Source organism: Mycteria americana, chromosome 3 (assembly GCF_035582795.1).
Source record: "Mycteria americana isolate JAX WOST 10 ecotype Jacksonville Zoo and Gardens chromosome 3, USCA_MyAme_1.0, whole genome shotgun sequence".
NCBI lineage: Eukaryota > Metazoa > Chordata > Aves > Ciconiiformes > Ciconiidae > Mycteria > Mycteria americana.
Genome location: NC_134367.1, coordinates 18,336,407 through 18,343,963, shown reverse-complemented (window position 1 = coordinate 18,343,963; position 7,557 = coordinate 18,336,407).

Sequence of the window (7,557 nt, the reverse complement as noted above, 5' to 3'; positions counted from 1 at the left end):
AGTAAAATCAAAGTGTAGCTGTGAGCCAGTATTAACAACGTAAGCATACTCTCCTCTGACACAGACGCAGTCACTCAGCAGTGCTATCGCTTGAACTCAGGGGTCAGATCCTTGCCCGCACGCGAGCAGCTTTCATTTACCCCAGCATCGCCGTTAGGTTCTGCCAACCAGCTCAGAAGAGAAGGAACCACTCGCTCAAAGGGGCCTCTCTGTGGGGGCCCTTGACTTCGCACCTCGACTACCGTGTTCAGTTTTGGGCCCCCACTACAAGAGGGACATTGAGGTGCTGGAGCGAGTCCAGAGAAGGGCAACAAAGCTGGTGAAGGGTCTGGAGCACAAGTCTTATGAGGAGCGGCTGAGGGAACTGGGGTTGTTTAGCCTGGAGAAAAGGAGGCTGAGGGGAGACCTTATCGCTCTCTACAACTACCTGAAAGGAGGTTGTAGAGAGGTGGGGGTCGGTCTCTTCTCCCAGGTAACAAGCCATAGGACAAGAGGAAATGGTCTCAAGTTGCACCAGGGGAGGTTTAGACTGGATATTAGGAAATTTTTCTTCACTGAAAGGGTCATCAAGCATTGGAACAGGCTGCCCAGAGAAGTGGTTGAGTCGCCATCCCTGGAGGTATTTAAAGGACGTTTGGATGAGGTGCTTAGGGACGTGGTATAGTGGTGGTCTTGGTAGTGTTAGGTTAACGGTTGGACTCGATGATCTTAAAGGTCTTTTCCAACCTATACGATTCTGTGATTCTGTGACTTCAAAGTTGTGTGAATAACACGCGACATTCACCCCTACACACACTTATACGTCACCTGTAATTGGACTCTGGTGAGTTTGTGTCTGAGTATTTTCTTAAAGTAAGATACATTTGTCATTCCAGTTAGTTGTCCTCTGTGAAAAGACAAACTTTGATGTTTATTTTTTCAACACACATAAGAAATATCATTCATTATGAATTAATTTGCATAAGAAAAAAATGCAGCTCAAAGATTTTGTAGAAGGAGACCAAAACGAATAAAAGTGTTTGGTGGGAGGGGAAGTGGAAATATTTGCTGCTACTTTTATTCTGTCTTCATGGGGTTTCCAGGAATTCAGGGTTTAACACTAGCTCAGCACGGCAAACGGTCAACACGTAAGCTTGGCTTTCACACATTACGAGTCTACAAAAGCTAACTCTCCCAAAAGATGCGCTCGCTACTCAAACTCCTCCCCTTGAGAATCCCCCCAAGAAATTGCTTCCAAAGAGGAAAATCAATAGAGTTCTTCATCAGACAGAGGGATGCTATAATCAGGTTCAGGAAGTGATTAACATGGAAAAGATGGCTGATTTTGGATTTAACGTTAAGTGACAAGTCCCCTAGCATTTGATTTTATTCATAATCTGCACTGCAAAGGCTACTACTCTTCCCAGTTCCTCACTATCGAGTTAAAACAAGAAAAGGGCTAAAACCAGCTTACAATATTTGCCAACTCCAGCTGCTGGTTTTGTCTTCTGTTTAAATGCTATTAATTTCTCCTTTACTACATTCTCAGCAGAAAACAATTGGCTCTACAAAACTTAGATTTGGGACCAATTCTATATTTAGAAATCTTTCAAAGCTGAAGGCTGTTGGATAAGAAATTCTCATTTAATGATATCAGAAGGATTAGAAAGTAACAAAATGTTCATGTATCTATTTTTTATAAAGCAACTAACCAAGCTAAGCTGGAAGATGAATATTAAAATGCCTAATTTTAATTGGTGAACTGAACTAACATGCCTAACAGTCAAAAACCCATTGCATGATATACAGCACTACTGAGCAAAGTTAATATTCTTTGGATGGATGTCATAATTGTGTATTTTCATAATGATTTCATCGATGTGTCATTTTAGCACTAAATTTCCTGTCTTATATACTTGTTAGAGGTTTAATTTCAATACATGTGTAATGTATGTTATCCTCATGTTAACAGAACGTACTGTCAATTTTAACTAAAATTGAACACTTTTCTAGCTCAGTGTACAAATCAATCACCACTTTCTCTCAGCCCCTCCAGCCAGCTGCATCATAAAATACCCTTAAGATCCCAAATATTGGTGTCTTTAAAAACCTTTATAATGTAAGTGCTATAATGCAATGTTTTGGTTTATATGTATTGAGACACACCTGAGTTTTGATATTTAAGGACTTCTGTATTAGTGAAGCACTTAAATCTGGACAATTTATACGCTGAACTGCCAGAGAGGCTCTGGGAAGGCAAAAGCTCAGCACCGATGCTGTGGCATGACACCAAGATCCAAACTGAGGATATTTGTGAAAAGGCTTTCATTGAGCCAAAGAGATTTCATGAGACTTCAGCACAGTATAGCATTATTATGCCAGGACTACTAGGGCAGCTCACTGTTTACCCAGCACAATAATATTTCTGGTGTATGCAAAAAAGTGTTAAAATAAAGACTATTTAGGTTACAAATACAAAATCTATAATCCCCAGCAATTTAGGGAATTTTCACTGTTTCCTATAACAACCTTATCACACTTTTTAAGAACTGTCATAATAAGGAAACAGTTACAGCATTGATGTGCTTAAAACTTTGCTACTGAGAGCAGTCCATTTTACAAATTGCCAATTACTCATGTTCAAGTAGTTACTACTACAAATTTGCTCTGGAATAAATAAATAAAATAACAAGTGCTTTGATTTTTTTCATTTTTAATCTTCTGGAACTTGATCTTTGGGAAATTGAGATTTTAAAAGTGCTCTACATGCTGATTTAAAATATGGGACCTGGAATTTGCCCAAAATTATGATAACCTCATAAAAAGGCAGGCTGGTCGAATTTGTTAGTATGAAGCATAGACATCCAGGCTTTAAAGACCCATGTGCTGAGAGAGTCTCACATTGACATGGCTTTAAAGGTCACATACATACTCTGCCTCAATTGAACCCCAAGGGATGCTGTGGCTAAGCACACAAGATGTTCAGATACTACAATTAGGTTTAAATGGGCATATGGCAGAAGAAATCTGTTCCCATAGGAGGAGGAAAAGGAGAAGTAATATCACAAGCGAAATTAAGAAAAATCAGGATGACAGCATATTACTAAACTAATAGAAGGGGTGATACAAAAGGGAGGAGGTTGAGTAGCAGGGAGACACTTGAAATTAAGAAGCCAATTCTGGGAGCATGGCAATGCATTCAGTGTTCGTGCTGACCTTCAGCTGGAGAAAAAATGTCATTCCTTTTGATTCGTTTGGATTTTGGTATATTTCACATTTATCTAATGTTTTTGGTACAAGGAAACTAATCTCAAAAAAAGCTTGGTTTGAAAGCTTAATAAATGTGAGAGTTCACACAGGACAAAGAAGTAAATGAGTGAGTAAGAAACGAGATTTTTTTCCTCCTGTTCAAAGACAAGCTGTCTCCGTACACTGGTCCCTAGACCTCGTAATCTCTCAGATGCTCCTGCCTCTATCTGCCAGGCCTAGCTTACAGAGCAGAGGTTAATTTGCTAACAAGTTTGGACCCAAATCTGTCTAAGATACTTTCTTCTTGGGTTGTCCTTTCTTTGGGCTAATAAGATAGAAATCAGCCTCAGAAAGAATGAATATTTCGTGCAATAGTTTTCCTTCTGCCATGTCTGAGCTCAGCTCTAAAAGCAAAGCTGCAAATGCAGAAAAGCTCATGTGTTTTCCAAAATACATTTTGGGATAGCTCTTAGCTCTGCAGTATCAATCAAAGTGCAAGCAGCAGGTCTGTGACTTCCTCTTTGCTATTTGCACAGGAGTGTGACGCACCTTACTCATTTTTCCCTTAAGAAATAATTTAGAGGAACACAGGTATTTTTAAGAAATTTTTCTTCCTATCTTTACCATCACGTATGTTTTTTAAAAATCCACAAAGCATGAAAAATTCACAAGACCTCCCATTTAAAAACTCCTCAGGTCTACAGAGTGCTTTCTCCACCCGCCCAGAACAACATAATTTGGGGGAGGATTTTTTTCCATACGGACTTATGACAAACGATGCAAAAATCCTCTTCTGACACCTCCTCTATTTTATCTGAACAAGGCAGGGAGTATTTGGTAGCCCCCACCAGGCTGGGAGTCGGCTGCTGCTGGAGCTGAGTACAGCATGGGAGGAAGAGAGCCTGAAAGAGGCACCACCAGGTGACTGAAGGAGAGGGGCAAAACTCTGCACCTCTTCCCGGACCTGCCCCCCAGTTCAAGCTCTCACTCAGATGTGGACTCGCTCCAAAGCACAGTGCAGAGCCTGTGCACAAAGCACGCCTTTGCAGTGACTGGGAAGGACTGGATCAGGTCCTTCTTTCCAAGTTTCACATTTTTGTGGTTTATTTGTTTGCTTTGTTTTCCTTAACAGTACCTTCTAACAATATTATTTTAATTAAAGTCATATCTATATACAACTTTGCATCTTAATGAAGGTTTTTTTGTTGTTGGTTTGGGGTTGGGTTTTTTTTTTTTTTTTTGGTCTGGTATTTTTAATTTATAGTTAAAATATCTAATTACCAAAGAAAATATAATGAAATCCACTAAATGTGAAACAACAAACAGCAATTCCAATTAGCAGGGGGACTGATAAAAGAATTTACATTTCCAAAGCTGTAGCCAGATACTTTTTCTTATTATGTTACCTGCTATTCATTTCATGCTATCAAAGTTCTGTTGCACAACGGAGAAGCATTTATAATTCCAGCCATGATTCTTCGCCCAGATAAGCAACACTGAGGGGGAAGGAAGGAGTGGGCAGCAAAAAGAGAAGAAACCTGGGAAGTTTCAATGAGAGTTCGTGGGGAGAAAACTGGGAGATTTTTGCCCCTTTCCATTTTTCCTGCCTGCCTAAATCCCATGCACAGGTTTTATCCACAGGAGCACACTCAAATCTGTTGGATACTTTTGTAAATGTTGACTGTAGAGAAGATAGAAAATTGTGACAATAACGACAGCTCCTAAGACTCCTGTAAAACACTTCACCTGCACATAAAAAATTATGCCAGAAGACATCTGACTACTGCTGCTTTCATTGATTTAGCTCCCAAGAAGACTAATCATCTACCACAATGTCAGTCTGCATCACTCTGCTCAGAAGCTGCACCTCAGCTTTTGTTTACAGACTTTTTTAATTACCTAGCATGTCTCCCACAAGTGAAGGAACTATTACGCATGAAGTAGCGGCACTGTCACCGTCACTGCATTCAGGCAGGCTCAGGAAATGATTAGCCCAACACAATTTCTTCCAAGAGTGAATTGCAAGCTATCCATTGAAAAAAAACCAAACCTCTTTTCAACACAAAAATGGCAATTTAACAGAATTTAGGTGGGAAACAACAGTTGTAATGACAATACTTGAGTGCTTATCACATAAAACCTCAGTCTCAAAACGCAGTTCTATGGCAAGTTTTAGCTTTGTCAGACAAAATTTTCGTTAGAGCAGACAGAGCAAGGGATTTTTTCATGTTTCAACTTTCAAACCTAAGAGCCCGAGGAAAAAAAAATCATATCCATTTCTAAACTTACACAAGAAATCCAAAACATTTTTTAAAGAAATAAAAAATAGGATTTTGGAGTTCATTTTTGATGAACTGTTTTTGTGGGAAACTCTCTTCTTTTTCTCCCTCCATCCTTTTTTTGGTCCCTCCTCCCTCTCCCTGCTCCATCTGGCTCTGGCCGGAGCAGTGGCAGCCAGAGAGCACTCCTGCTTAAGGGCAGCAGTGAGGTTTGAGCCCAGCTCCAGCTCTACGAGCCAACCCTGCCGCTTGACGCTGGGGTGGCTGGGAGGGGGGTAAGTGGCAAGGGAGCCAAACTTGCCCCTGTTTCAGGCACACTGAGAGCGTTCCTTGAAAGCATTGCATCTGGCCAGGGCGTAGGTACCCCTGCACCTTTCTACCAGGGTCCTTTTTGTGGAAGCTTGGGCACATGGGAGGAAGGGCTGCAGGGAGAAATGAGGCAGAAACACAGAGCAGTGCTGTTTCCTGCCCAGATACCCTTGCCCAAGTCCTGGGAACCCTCTTGACAAATATTGTGAAGGTCAGCTATAGCTAGTAACAGTATGCGTCACCAGCTCTGATGACACTGTCAAAGAAAAACACGGAGCTGATTTTATCCTTTTCCTCAGTCCTCTTTGAATCTTAATTTCAATCTATTTCATCTTCTCTTATTTTGTCCCCTTTGTATTTTCTGCTTTCCATCCCAAAATGCTGGGTAATGCTGCTGTGCACTGGTAGAATGATGTTCTGCTCCCCAGAGCCCCCTGTAATTCAGTGGTGTGGGAACTGATTCATGTAGCCACATGTAATTTGTATAGCACTTTGGGACCCTTGTGGAAGAAAGACACTATAGAACAGTCAGATCATTTGCATTATAAAGGTTATGGTGGCTGTTTCTTGGATTAGACACTTCAGGTTTGTATTATGTTTCTATGTCAGAAGAAATAGGAGCCAAAATGGAGAAAAAAGTCTTTTCCCTGAAGTCAGATATGCATTCCATATATTAAGTACTGTATATTCATTAGGATTCTGATTTTCCTTTCCACTTCCAAAACACACTTATTTTCCAGATTCTGTTTCATTGTTTAAAATCAAACCCATTGAACATTCAAATTGAGCTGTTGCTTTTTGAGTTTAACATAAACATTGCTCTTTCACAGCAGTAAGCCCAACCTCAAGCAATTCCAAGCATCCAGCTTCCCAGATCATCAGATGAAATAGCACAGTCACTCTCTCTGATGGGAGAGTCCTCCTTTCACAGGGGGAAGCATTCATCAGTGCCTTCTACAAACCAGTATCTAGGAAGGGCCAGTAAGGTTGTTCTCAGGCAAGATGTCGGATTGCCTCTTCCTGCTGAAAAAGCACCTGGGGAAAAAGAGGGCTGAGGCAAATGTGAAGAATCTTAAGTTTTGAATTAAGGAAATATCATAAGTAAAGAAGGGGTTAATATGAAGAGAAGCATAAAGAAAACAATTTCTGAATCCTCTGGCCCAGATGTACAACTGATAAAAATGAGATTAGCTTCACTGACTTCAAACCCTAATTTATGCCAGATAAGGATCTGGCTGACTTATTTTTTACCCCTTACTTTTTAAAACAATGAAATGACACTATCTATAGCTTTGCCTTCAGCAACAGGTGAGCAGAAAATATTCTGTACCAATGATAAGAATCCATCCTTTTTAAATAGCTTCTAGCTTCTCTCAATGGTTTAAAAATGCCCTGCAGAGTGTTTTCTTACCCATACTGTAGCACCAACTTCTTCCATGTACAATAGGGTTATTCCAGACTTGTTGGAATTACTCCAGATACATTCAACAGCAAATGACAGTACAATCATTCAGTATCCCTCTGACCAAACTTATATATACATACCATACGCTCCTCTGCCAGCACAACACTAAACTGTCACATTTTCATGTCATTTCATATAAACAGACCCTCTTCCTTTTTTAACTGATTTTTTATAGTGAAGAAGCTGTTCAAAGTGATACTTTTGAGTGGGGGACACAGTCAGAGATTACATTTTACATGTACAAAAAGAGCATCTTATTTTAAGATACTCTGAAGA